The sequence below is a fragment of the Bubalus bubalis genome, chromosome 12 (assembly GCF_019923935.1).
Source record: "Bubalus bubalis isolate 160015118507 breed Murrah chromosome 12, NDDB_SH_1, whole genome shotgun sequence".
NCBI classification, from domain to species: domain Eukaryota; kingdom Metazoa; phylum Chordata; class Mammalia; order Artiodactyla; family Bovidae; genus Bubalus; species Bubalus bubalis.
In genome coordinates this window covers 57,701,228-57,714,157 of record NC_059168.1, presented here as the reverse complement: position 1 = coordinate 57,714,157, position 12,930 = coordinate 57,701,228, and positions in this window count along the sequence as shown.

Here is a 12,930-nt window from a genome sequence, read left to right as displayed (position 1 = left end):
CAGCTCTCACAACCATATGTGACCACTGGGAAGACCATAGTCTTGACTATATGGGCCTTTGTTGGTAGATTAATGCTTCTGCTTTTCAACATTCTGTCTAGGTTGGTCACTGCTTTCTTGCCAAGAAGCAATCATCTAATTTCTCGGGTATAGTCGACGTCTGCGGTGATTTTGAAACCTAAGAAAAGAAAATCTGTCACCAATTCCACATTTTCCTCTTCCATTTGCCATGTAGTATTGGGGGAGGATGCCATAATCTTAATTTTTTTTTCTTTTTATTATTTAGTCTTAAGCTAGCTCTTTCACTCTCCTCCTTCACCTTCATCAAAAGGCTCTTTAGTTCCTCTTCACTTTCTGCTACTAGATTGGTATCATCCACATATGAGGTTGTTGATGATTCTCCCCCCATCTGGATTCCAGATTGTAAATCATCCAGCCTGGCATTTCTCCTGATGTGCTCAGTGTATAGGTTAAGAAAACAGGGTGACAGGAAACAGTACTGGCTTACTCTGTTCTCAATCTTGAATCAATCAGTTGTTCCACTCAGGGTTCTAACTGTTGCTTCTTGACCCTCCTACAGGTTTCTCAGAAGACAGGTATGATGGTCTGGTATCCCCATGTCTTTAAGAGTTTTCCATAGTTTGTCATGATCCACACAGTCAAAGGCTTTAGCATAATCAATGAAACAGAGAGATGTTTTTCTGAAATTCCCTTGCTTTCTCTATAATCAAGGGAATGTTGGCAATTCGATCTCTAGTTCCTCTTCCTTTTCTAAACCCATCTTGGACATCTGGAAGTTCTTGGTGCATATGGTGCTGAAAGCTAGCATACAAGATTTTAAGCATGCCCTTACTAGAATTGGAGATGAATGTGATTTTATCTGATGGTTAGCAAGTTCTTTGGTACTACCCTTCTTGGAAATTGGATGAGGATTGACATTTTCCAGTCCTGTGGCCACAGCAAGTCTTCCAGATTTGCTGATATAATGAGTATAAAACCTTGATGGTATCATTCTTTAGGGATTTGAATATTTCTGCTGGAATTTCCATAAAAGGCAATGGCACCCCACTCCGGTACTCTTGCCTGGAAAATCCCATGGACAGAGAAGACTGGTGGGCTGCAGTTCATGGGGTAGCTAAGAGTCGGACATGACTGAGTGACCTCACTTTCACTTTTCACTTTCATGCATTGGAGAAGGAAATGGCAATCCACTTCAGTGTTCTTGCCTGGAGAATCCCAGGGACAGGGGAGCCTGGTGGGCTGCCGTCTATGGGGTCGCACAGAGTCAGACACGACTGAAGCGACTTAGCAGCAGCAGCAGCTGGAATTTCATCGCACCCACTAGCGTTATTAACAGCAGGGCTTCTTAAGGCCCATTTGACTTCAAACTGCAGAATGTCTGGCTCTGGGTAACTAACCACACCATCATAGTAATCCAGTTCAGGAAGATCTTTTTTATACATTTCTTCCATGTGTTCTTTCTATCCCATCTTGATCTCTTCAGTGTCTACTAGGTCTCTACCATTTTTACCCTTAACTGTGCCCATCTTTGGGCAGAATGATCCCTTGATGTTTCCAATTTTCCTGAAGAGATCTCTAGGCTTTCTCCTTTTGTTGCTTTCTTCTATTATTAGGCACTGTTTATTGAAGAAGGGCTTCTTGTGTTTTCTAGCTATTCTTTGGAACTCTGCATTTAACTGGATGTATCTCTCTCTCCTTTGCTTTTTGCTTCTCTTCATTCTTCTCTTTGTCATGGCTCCTCAGATAACCACTTTGCCTTCTTGCTTTTCTTTTTCTTTGGGATGGTTTTGTTTGTACAGGAAGTGACAGACATAGTTCTTAAGCACACTGTTAACTAGATCTAGTTCCTTGAATCTATTCATTACCTCTACTGTGAATTCATATGAGGTTTGATTTAAATCATACCTAGTTGGCCTAGTATTTTTCCCAGTTTTCTTTAGTTTAAGCCTGAATTTTGCTATGAGAAGCTGATGATCTAAGCCACAGTTAGCTCCAGGTCTTATTTTAGCTGACTGCATACAGCTTCCCATCTTCGGCTACAAAGAATGTAATCAATTTGATTTTTGACCACTTTGTGATGTCCACGTGTAAAGTCGATCCCATCAGTTCATGGCAAGTAGACAGGGAAACAATGGAAACAGTGAAAGACTTTATTATATTGGGCTCCAAAATCACTGCAAATGATGACTGCAGCCATGAATTTAAAAGACACTTGCTCTTTGAAAGAAAAGCTATGACATTCTGGACAGTGCATTACAAAGCAGAGACATCTGTATAGTCAAAGCTATGGTTTTTCCAGTTGTCCTGTATAGATATGAGAGTTGAACCATAAAAAAGGCTGAGCACTGAAGAATTGATGATTTCAAACTGTGGTGTTGCAGAAGACTCTTGAGAGTCCCTTGGGCTGCAAGGAGATCAAACCAGTCGGTGCTAAAGCAAATCAGTCCTGAATATTCATTGGAAGCACTGATGCTGAAGTTGCAGCTCCAATAATTTGGCCACCTGATACAAACAGCAGACTCACTGGAAAAGACACTGATGCTTCTAAAGATTTAAGGCAGGAGGAGAAATGGACAACAAAGGATGAAATGGTTGGATAGCATCATTGACTTGATGGACATGAGTTTGAACCTACCCCATGAGTTGGTGATGGACAGGGAAGCCTGGTGTGCTGCAGTCCATTGGATCACAAAGCTTTGGACATCACTGAGCTACTGAACAATATCTTGTGTACTTTAAAAAATTTATCCTACAAGGTCATTTTTCACATTAAAATGTTTGTTTGAGTATATTTAACTCTATATGAAATACAGTTTACAGTTTTCCCTTGTTTCATTTTTATTTTTTCCTTATTTTAACTTAGTTTCTTAGACTTTCTGCAATATTTCTTTAGGGTTTCTACTTTGGTTCATTTTATATTTATATTAATATGTTTATGTGGTTCCTAATTTGAGAATGAATTTTTTTGTCATTTAAGTCCCAGTGGCTTTAGCAAGACACTTGTTTGCTTATTTTTTAGTCTGGTGTCATGGATTGTGATTTTGTTTTATATTGGAATATTCTGAACCTACCTATTCTTCTTTCTTTAATATTTAATTACCAAAGGACACTTCTTCCTTCCCTTTGAATTTTTTCTCTTTTCCAGATTTATGAAATCAGATTATCACTTTGTACTTTACATGTCCTTTTTAATTAGCTCACTTCATTATAGAACGTGTCTCTTTATACCAAATGCCTGGAATGTTTTATGATGTTTGTCCGTTTAAGGATTGCATACTTTGAACTTGTTCTGTGTAGTTTTCATAGTCTGATATGCCTTGTTATTCATATTTTTTAAGGATTTTTTATAGGTAGGGTGGTGTTCATCTTTCAGCACCTCACTTTCAAGATTCTTCTGTAGTGTCCCATATATATTTCTCACATTTATTCTTCTTTTGCTACTAAGTTCTGTGGCAGGGTGGGAATGGTTAGGAGAATATTAGAACTATGCACTTGTATTTTTTCCTCTATCTTTTTCCTAGTAAATTTTTGGTAGTTTATTTTCTGTTTGTACATAATGCTGAAGATGTGGAATTGCATAATACTTTTGCTAATGTGAGATCATTTAAGGCGATATGGGGAAATGGTTTGGAGTAGTATTTTATGCCAACACTACCTACAAAGGGAAGTTTCTTAATGAATATCTTCCACGAGGTTTTTATATCAGAATTGGGAGTTATTGTTTACTGTCTTATCTTCTCTTAAAATCACTAAAATAATTAGAAGTTTAAATGTCCTTGCTTTAATGGCTTTTCCTAAAATATAAGGGCCTAAACAATAGTTGGGTTTTAAAATATTTCTGTGACATGTTAATGCTTAACAGTACAAGGCTATCACTGATTCATTTTATATTAAAAACAGACCTTTTCTGAATACTATTTACTTAATATTTTCAAGGAGAAATAATCATAATAGCATTCTTTAGAAAAGCCCTCATTAACAAATGACATTTGCTTATCTTTCTTCCTCAAAAGTGACATGAATAAAGGTGCCAAAATCACAAAAATTGTAATTTAGTAGGAAAAAGTAATAAATCATTTCATAGAAACTTTAAACTGCTCATCAAGAGGATATTTAAGAAGAGAAAAATAGTTTTCTTCAGGAGGCAGATCAGAAAGCACATTTTCAAACCAACACTATTTTAGAAGATGCTATCCCAGAGAGGGCAGATTGAGAGAAAAGGGGAAATGGTGCAAGGTTGAGGAGAGTGAAGAAGCAAAACAAACACACGGAGATGCACTATAGGCTGAATAAAATCCTTAAGGAAACAGCTGATTTATAGTTCATGATAGAAGTCTGTAATAAAGCCATTGTTTCTCAACAGTCATGAATAAGGACAAGCTATTTTTCTGTTGGATTCTTCCTCTCCCCTGCTTTTCATTGGTACCTCTATTTATATTCCCTGGCTCCTCCAGGAGGCCATGGAAAAGCCAGAGCTTTGGAGGTACTAATTTCACTGGACATGTATTCAAGACCTGTTTCTCTTGCTGCTTCTGTTGCTTCTTTTTCAGATGAATGGTGTGGTTTGCTTATTAATGACACCCTTATTCTCAATCATATCAGCAGAAACAAGAACTTTATGACCTTGGAATGACATAAGCCATCACTGAGGCAACTATAGCCCAGAAGCATTGCAAGTATCCTAAACCCAGAGAACATATGAGACTTAGCTGTTCTGGAGGAAAGCATAATTGAGCTCTGTCTATAGAGCCAATATAAGACCTTAACATTTGCCAATTTGTATATGTCGACCTAAGAATAATTTAATGAAAATGCCATATATAATATTCCTCTTTTAATAATCTCTTGCTATGGACTCTACAATGTGTAACTGATTCTGTTTTTCAGTTAAGATATAAAATGCAATTCTTTCTTAATCAGGAATGGAAAAATGCAATAAAACAATAATTGCATTTTCTTTCATTACAATATGCTAGTTAGAAAAACACAGATAACCAAATATTGCTATTTTGCTTTTATAGACCAAGATCAAGGATTGTTAAAATCTTTTATTACAATTAAAAAAATATTGATTATTTTATTTCAATGTGTAAAGAAAGAAGAATTTTATTTTCACTTTAATGATAATTTCCCTTTGAAAGCCAGAATGAGACACTGAGCAGATTGTTATTTCCCTTTATGGAGTCATTGAACAATTTTACTTAGTGTCTTCTTCAATAGGAAATACATTAACTCAATGCACATGATAACTTTGGCACTGTTTTGTTTTCTCTTTTATTTTCATTTTCATCTTTAAATGTGGGGTAAATTGACCTTTCCCCCTGCATAATACAGTGTTATTGAGTTAAAATTGAACACAGGGGTTATTAAATGAATTCTATAACCATCCATTTTTTGATCCTGGATAATTCTACTCATGCACTACTCTAGATATTATGGAAATTAAAAATATCCTTTCCACAAGCCCTCAATATAGAAACCAAAATTTGTTCTAACCTTAAGTGGCATTGATTAATGAATAAGAAACATATGTGATGACATAGTTTAAAAGATGAAGAAAGCAGGAGGAACTTTGTAGCTTGTTTTAGATAATAGACACAATAGGAAAACTTTTAGAGTGAATATAAATTTTAAAGTAAATAATAGCAGTATAAAGCTCAGCACAAAAGATCAATAAGCTTAGAAAAAAATGAATCTCAGGAGATTTTTGAAAGATAGAAAAATGGGATAAAATCTAATATCAAGTAGTTCAAAAAATCTGAATGGATGATGTGTAATGAAAATAATTATTGGAACTACCATTCTGTATATATACTTTATAGAAAAGCAGAGAGATTTGTAAATAATCATATGCTGAGTGAATTTTCATGGTTAAATAAAATGAATGATCTCTAGTTTTCTGAGTCCCTTATTCATCCTATTAGTAGAGGTGGAGAAAGAAATATAAAAATGGTTAGGATCTGTACCAACAGTTTAGAGATATAATCAACTTGCTTTTAGTGATGTCCTACCAGTTTTAGATTTCCTTCATATAAGCTATAACAACTAAATTATAAGAGAGTCTTTTCTTTGCTGCTAAATTTAGTTTGTTTCTGAAGTTTATGTAAGTTAATTCTAGCAAAATTAGTTTTATAAGATTTGAACAGAAATCTTTTAGTTCTGATGGCCTGAAGTTTCTTCTCATTATCTTGATGTGTGGTATTAGAACCTAATGTTCACTAATTACTGCATACATTGTAGAGTTCTCAGTAACAAACTTTCTGTTTTAGATAACTGTTCTCTGTCTTTTTCCTTTCCTAATTTTTAGGATAACTGTGATTAAGATATGAAAGTACATTTCATATTTAAATCTCTGAATTGAATGAGTTGAATAATTCCCATTAATAATTTATTAATAGTGAATATAACTACATCTTTTCATCATTAACAGAATATTTTATAAGTGCAATTCTCACCTCTTTATAAACATCAAAGCTTTTCCTCTTCTACCAAAATAAATGGTAAGAAAAATCCCTCAAACAACCCTTTGACTCTTGACATTTCCGAACTTTTATTCATGTTTCCTCAACATTTGGGCTGTGGTTTAAAATCCATTAATTTTAGAAACAAAAGAGTTCTCTATGGAAAGGGTTCTTTCAATCAATGTTGCTTCACTTTTTAACCAGAAATATTGCTACCTTTGACATTTTTCAAGAATGTTCTTAAAGCACTATTAAAAAGCCTCTAGATTACATACCGGAGAAGGCAATGGCAACCCATTCCAGTACTCTTGCCTGGAAAATCCCATGGACGGAGGAACCTGGTAGGCTGCAGCCCATGGGGTCACGAAGAGTCGGACACTTACTGAGCGACTTCACTTTCACTTTTCACTTTCATGCCTTGGAGAAGGAAATGGCAACCCACTCCAGTGTTCTTTCCTGGAGAATCCCAGGGATGGCAGAGCCTGGTGGGCTGCCATCTATGGGGTCATACAGAGTCGGACACGACTCAAGTGACTTAACAGTAGCAGATTACATATAGATGGAGAAGTGTTTGTGCATATGCCTCCAAGCCCACTGCTCTTAACATCACTAAATTTTCTCAATACAAAGAGCACAGAAATATGAAAACATTAAAAAGTAATGCCTACAAGCAGCAATTGAAACTAAAGAAAGGTGATGTTTACTAAACATAAATCTTATATGCCTGCTAGACATAATGTAGGCAAGAGAAGTTGTGAACTTTAATCAAATTAAATAATAACTTTATTATTTAAAAGGCAAAATGATAGGACACCGAAAGATGAACTCCCAGGTCAGTAGATGCCCAATATGCTACTGGAGATCAGTGGAGAAATAACTCCAGAAAGAATGAAGGGATGGAGCCAAAGCAAAAACAAAACCCAGTTGTGGATGTGACTGGTGATAGGAGCAAGGTCCAATGCTGTAAAGAGCAATATTGCATAGGAACCTGAAATGTTAGGTCCATGAATCAAGGCAAATTGGAAGTGGTCAAACAGGAGAAGGCAAGAGTGAACGTTGACGTTCTATGAATCAGCAAACTAAAATGGATTGGAATGGGTGAATTTAACTTGGATGACCATTACATCTATTAATATGGGCATGAATTCCTTAGAAGAAATGTAGTAGCTATCATAGTCAACAAAAGAGTCTGAAACGCAGTACTTGGATGCAATCTCAAATATGACAGAATGATCTCTGTTCATTTTCAAGGCAAATCATTCAATACCATGGTAATCCAAGTTTATGCCCCAACCAGTAATGCTGAAGAAGCTGAAGTTAAAGGATTCTATAATGACCTACAAGACCTTTTAGAACTAAAAGCCCCAAAAGATGTCTTTTTCATTATAGGGGACTGGAATGCAAAAATAGGAAGTAAAGAAACACCTGGAGTAACAGGCAAAATTGGCTTTGGAATACAGAATGAAACAGGGCAAAAGCTAATAGAGTTTTGCCAAGAAAACACACTGGTCATAGAGAATAGCCTCTCCAACTACAAAAGAGAAGACTCGACACATGGACATCATCAGATGGTCAACACCAAAATCAGATTGATTATATTCTTTGCAGTCAAAGATGGAGAAGCTCTATATAGTCAGAAAAAAAAAAAAAAGACTGGGAGCTGACTGTGGCTCAGATCATGAACACCTTATTGCTAAATTCAGACTTACATTGAAGAAAGTGAGAAAAACTACTAGAACATTCAGGTATGACTTAAATCAAATCCCTTATGATTACACAGTGGAAGTGAAATAGGTTTAAGGGACTAGATCTGATAGACAGAGTGCCTGATGAACTATGGACAGAGGTTCGTGACACTGTACAGGAGACAGGGATCAAGACTATCCTCATGGAAAAGAAATGAAAAAGAGCAAAGTAGCTGTCTGAGGAGGCCTTAGAAACAGCTGTGAAAAGGAGAGAAGTGAAAAGAAAAGGAGAAAAGGAAAGATATAAGCATCTTAATGCAGAGATCCAAAGAGTAGCAAGGAGAAATAAGAAAGCCTTCCTTAGTGATCAATGCAAAGACATAGAGGAAAACAATAGAATGGGAAAGACTAGAGATCTCTTCAAGAAAATTAGAGATACCAAGGGAATATTTCATGCAAAGATGGGCTCAATAAAGGACAGAAATTGTATAGACCTAACAAAAGCAGAAGATATTAAGAAGAGGTGGCAAGAATACACAGAAGAACTATACAATAAAGATCTTCATGACCCAGATAATCACGATGGTGTGATCACTCACCTAGAATCAGACATTCTGGAATGTGAAGTCAAGTAGGGCTTAGGAAGCATCACTATGAACAAAGCTAGTGGAGGTGATGTAATTCCAGTTGAGCTAATTAAAATCCTAAAAGACGATGCTGTGGAAGTGCTGCACTCAATATGTCAGCAAATTTGGAAAGCTCAGCAGTGGCCACAGGACTGTAAAATGTCAGTTTTCATTCCAATCCCAAAGAAGGACAATGCCAAAGAATGCTCAAACTACTGCACAATGGCACTAATCTCACACTCTAGTAAAGTAATGCTCAAAATTCTCCAAGCCAGGCTTCAGCAATACATGAGCCGTGAACTTCCAACATTCAAGCTGGTTTTAGAAAAGGTAGAGAAATAAGAGATCAAATTGTTAACATCCCCTGGATCATCTAAAAGGCAAGAAAGTTCCAGAAAAACATCTACTTCTGCTTTATTGACTATGCCAAAGCCTTTTACTGCATGGATCACAATAAACTGTGGAAAATTCTGAAAGAGATGGGAATACCAGACCACCTGACCTGCCTCTTGAGAAACCTATATGCAGGTCAGGAAGCAACAGTTAGAACTGGACATGGAACAACAGACTTGTTCCAAATAGGAAAAGGAGTATGTCAAGGCTGTATATTGTCACCCTGCTCATTTAATTTATATGCAGAGTACATCATGAGAAACGCTGGGCTGGAGGAAGCACAAGCTGGAATCAAGATTGCCGGGAGAAATATCAATAATCTCAGGTATGCAGATGACACCACCCTTATGGCAGAAAGTGAAGAAGAACTAAAAAGCCTCTTGATGAAAGTGAAAGAAGAAAGTGAAAATTTGGCTTATCGCTCAACATTCAGAGAAGTAAGATCATGGCATCTGGTCCCATAACTTCGTGGGAAATAGATGGGGAAACAATGGAAACAGTGGCTGACTTTATATTTTGGGGCTTCAAAATCACTGCAGATGGTGATTGCAGCCATGAAATTAAAAGACGCTTACTCCTTGGAAGTTAAATTATGACCAACCTAGACAGCATATTAAAAAGCAGAGACATTATTTTGCCAACAATGGTCCATCTCTTCAAGGCTATGGTTTTTCCAGCAGTCATGTATGGATGTGAGAGTTGGACTGTTAAGAAAGCTGAGCACCGAAGAATTGATGCTTTTGAACTGTGGTGTTGGAGTACACTCTTTAGAGTCCCTTGGACTACAAGGTGATCTAACCAGTCCATCCTAAAGGAGATCAGTCCTGAGTGTTCATTTGAAGGGCTGATGTTGAAGCTCCAATACTTTGGCCACCTGATGTGAACAGCTGACTCATTTGGAAAGATCCTGATGTTGGGAAAGATTGAGAACAGGAGGAGAAGGGGATGACAGAGGATGAGATGGTTGGATGGCATCACCAACTCAATGGACATGGGTTTGGGTGAACTCCGGGAGTTGGTGAGGCCTGTTGTGCTGTGGTTCATGGGCTGGCAGGGTCGGACACTACTGAAGGACTGAAGCGAAAGATTATGGAAGAGGACCCAGAAGACTTCATAACAAAATCATGTCTATTTTCAGGTGTCTCTTTTTCTAACTCCTGAAAACAACCCATTTCCTGGCTGGAGACTGGAAAGTGAGAGAATGGGGAATGAAGGGGAAAAAACTTGAACTCCCTAACTTCTTCTCTGATGTAACTTGCTCCATATGGCTCATCCATCCCCAGAAATAACTCATGACATCCAGATTCTGTTTCCAAATTCTCGCCAAATTCTGAAGTAAGAATTGCTTTTTAAAGACTTTACTTACAAAAATGTAGTTGTAAATAAAGTTAGTTTTTATATTTTGAAGCCTGATACGACTTGTCTCTCAGGTCTCTTGCCTCACTGCATATTCTTATGTCAATCTGAGGAAATATATATACATTTATTTCTATGGTAAAATGAGGCAAGCCATGATGAATCTAAGGGAGACAGACAAAAAAGAAAAGAGAACTATTTCTAATGTCCTCAGAAGAGTTAAACTAAATTGCTAATCCCCAAGGAATACCAAATGGAGAAATATAGCCAATGCAATACTACTGTACTTTACAAGGTACTGTACTGTAGGATTAAAAATGTGTTCTTTAGTTTTTGTGTTTGTTTTTTTTATATATTGTTTGAGAATTATTATAAACTTATTAGAGTACAGTACAACATAGCCTGTTCTGTTAGTTGAGTACCTAGGCTAATTTTGTTGGATTTATGAACAAGTTCAATTTATGGATGCAATCTTGGAATGGAACTCGTTCATATATAGGGGATTTACTATAATATCATGGGCTTCCCCGGTAGCTCAGCAGGTAAAGAACCTGCCTGCAGTGCAGGAGATCCCGGTTTGATTCCTGGGTCAGGAAGATCCCCTGGAGAAGGGATAGGCTACCCACTCCAGTATACTTAGTCTTCCCTGGTGGCTCAGTAAAGAATCTGCCTGCATAGTGGGAGACCTGGGTTTGATCCCTGGATTGGGAAGATTCCCTGGAGGAGGGCATGGCAACTCACTCCAGTATTCTTGCCTGGAAAATCCCCATGGACAGAGGAGCCTGGCAGGTTGCAGTCCATGAGGTCACAACGAGTTGGACATGACTGAGCAACGAAGCACAGCAGCACTGTAATATCATAGCTCTAATATTATATTTAAAACAGGGAGATTGTGACCCTAATCTAATACCCTGCTCAGGTAGTATCATTGCAGAAATTTGAAGTATTTGAAAATGTGAGGCATGTGTTCTCAGAGGACTGAAAGTAGAAAAAGCAAAACAGGGACTGACCATCCCTCAAATTGACTATCATGGTGCCTTGTGAATATGGAGCCTTCAATAACATTTCTTCAATACATTTTAAACACTAAATAGTAATTTTTAAAATGTAAGCCATTTTTAAAAATAAAATAAAATTAAAAAAAATGTAAGCCATTAAGAAAAATAAAAGAAATACACAATTTAAAATTTGCACTCACAAATCCAGCTGTATTTCTTTACACTGTAATAAGATTTATAGAACTTCAAAGTTCTCCCCTACAGAAATCTGCAGTCACTAAGATTTTATTTTATATTTTGTTGTAAAATAGAATTAGGTTTCCTAAGAGAGACCATTTCCAAAATTACTCTTTAAAAACTTTTTGGTATTGTGTTAGTAAATTCCTCCATCAAAGATTTATGCATTTTTTTCCTGTACATCTATCTTTTTTATCCCCTCCCAAAGACAAACCTCCTATGCTTGGATATTAATGCCAAGTCATGGAATGAGATAAACAGGCCATTAGCATTAAAAAATACATACCTCTTTTTATTGAAAAATTCATTTTATGACAGAAGGAACCTAACATTTGCATTTAAATAGGGACTATTCAAGTAAGATACTGCACTACATTTTTAAAGTATGTGATTTTTATAAGGTTGATAAATACTGCCAACATCACGATTATTTGAGAAGAAGCCAAGGAGTGAAAAATTATTTCCCATAGTAGCAAACTCAAACATGTATAATCCCTTTATTCAAGATTTTTTATCTGCATTATGTTCTCTATAAATAACAAGAGTCAGTTTTCAACATAGAACGTGTTTTAAAGTTTAAAACATTAGTGGTGTGGTTAGATTCTTCTTCATGCAAAATCAGTTAAATCCTAGATGTGACTATTTTGTGTTAAATCATTTACTGTCAGTCACCTCCTGGGGTATAGAGATATGTGAATTTCCCTCTCTGCAGTGTCTGAAAGAGAAAGTTTCTGATAAAAACTGTCTTAGGTGAAACTATTACTATCTAATTGAAGTCAATAAAAACGCAGACTTTGATAGCACTTTTAACATTTTATGAAGCTTAACAATAGTATGAGACCTCACACATATACAGAAATAATCTAAATCTAGAGAATCTGATTCCATTTTTACTGGAGGCATTGAAAGAGCATTTCATGTTGTTCACAGGAAACTGGATAGTTGGTGGAAATGGGTGATGCTAAAATAACAAAGATGTTGCATTTGTTTTATGTTGACATAGAGGGTTAAATTGTTAAAATAGGCTCATGTAATAGTTCTTAACTGACACAAAGTTGGTTAATAATTTAAAGGACTCAAAGAGGAATCAAGCACATATATAGGATTTCATTCTGAAAGAGTAGGTAAAAATCAATTACAATTCCAAGGAAAT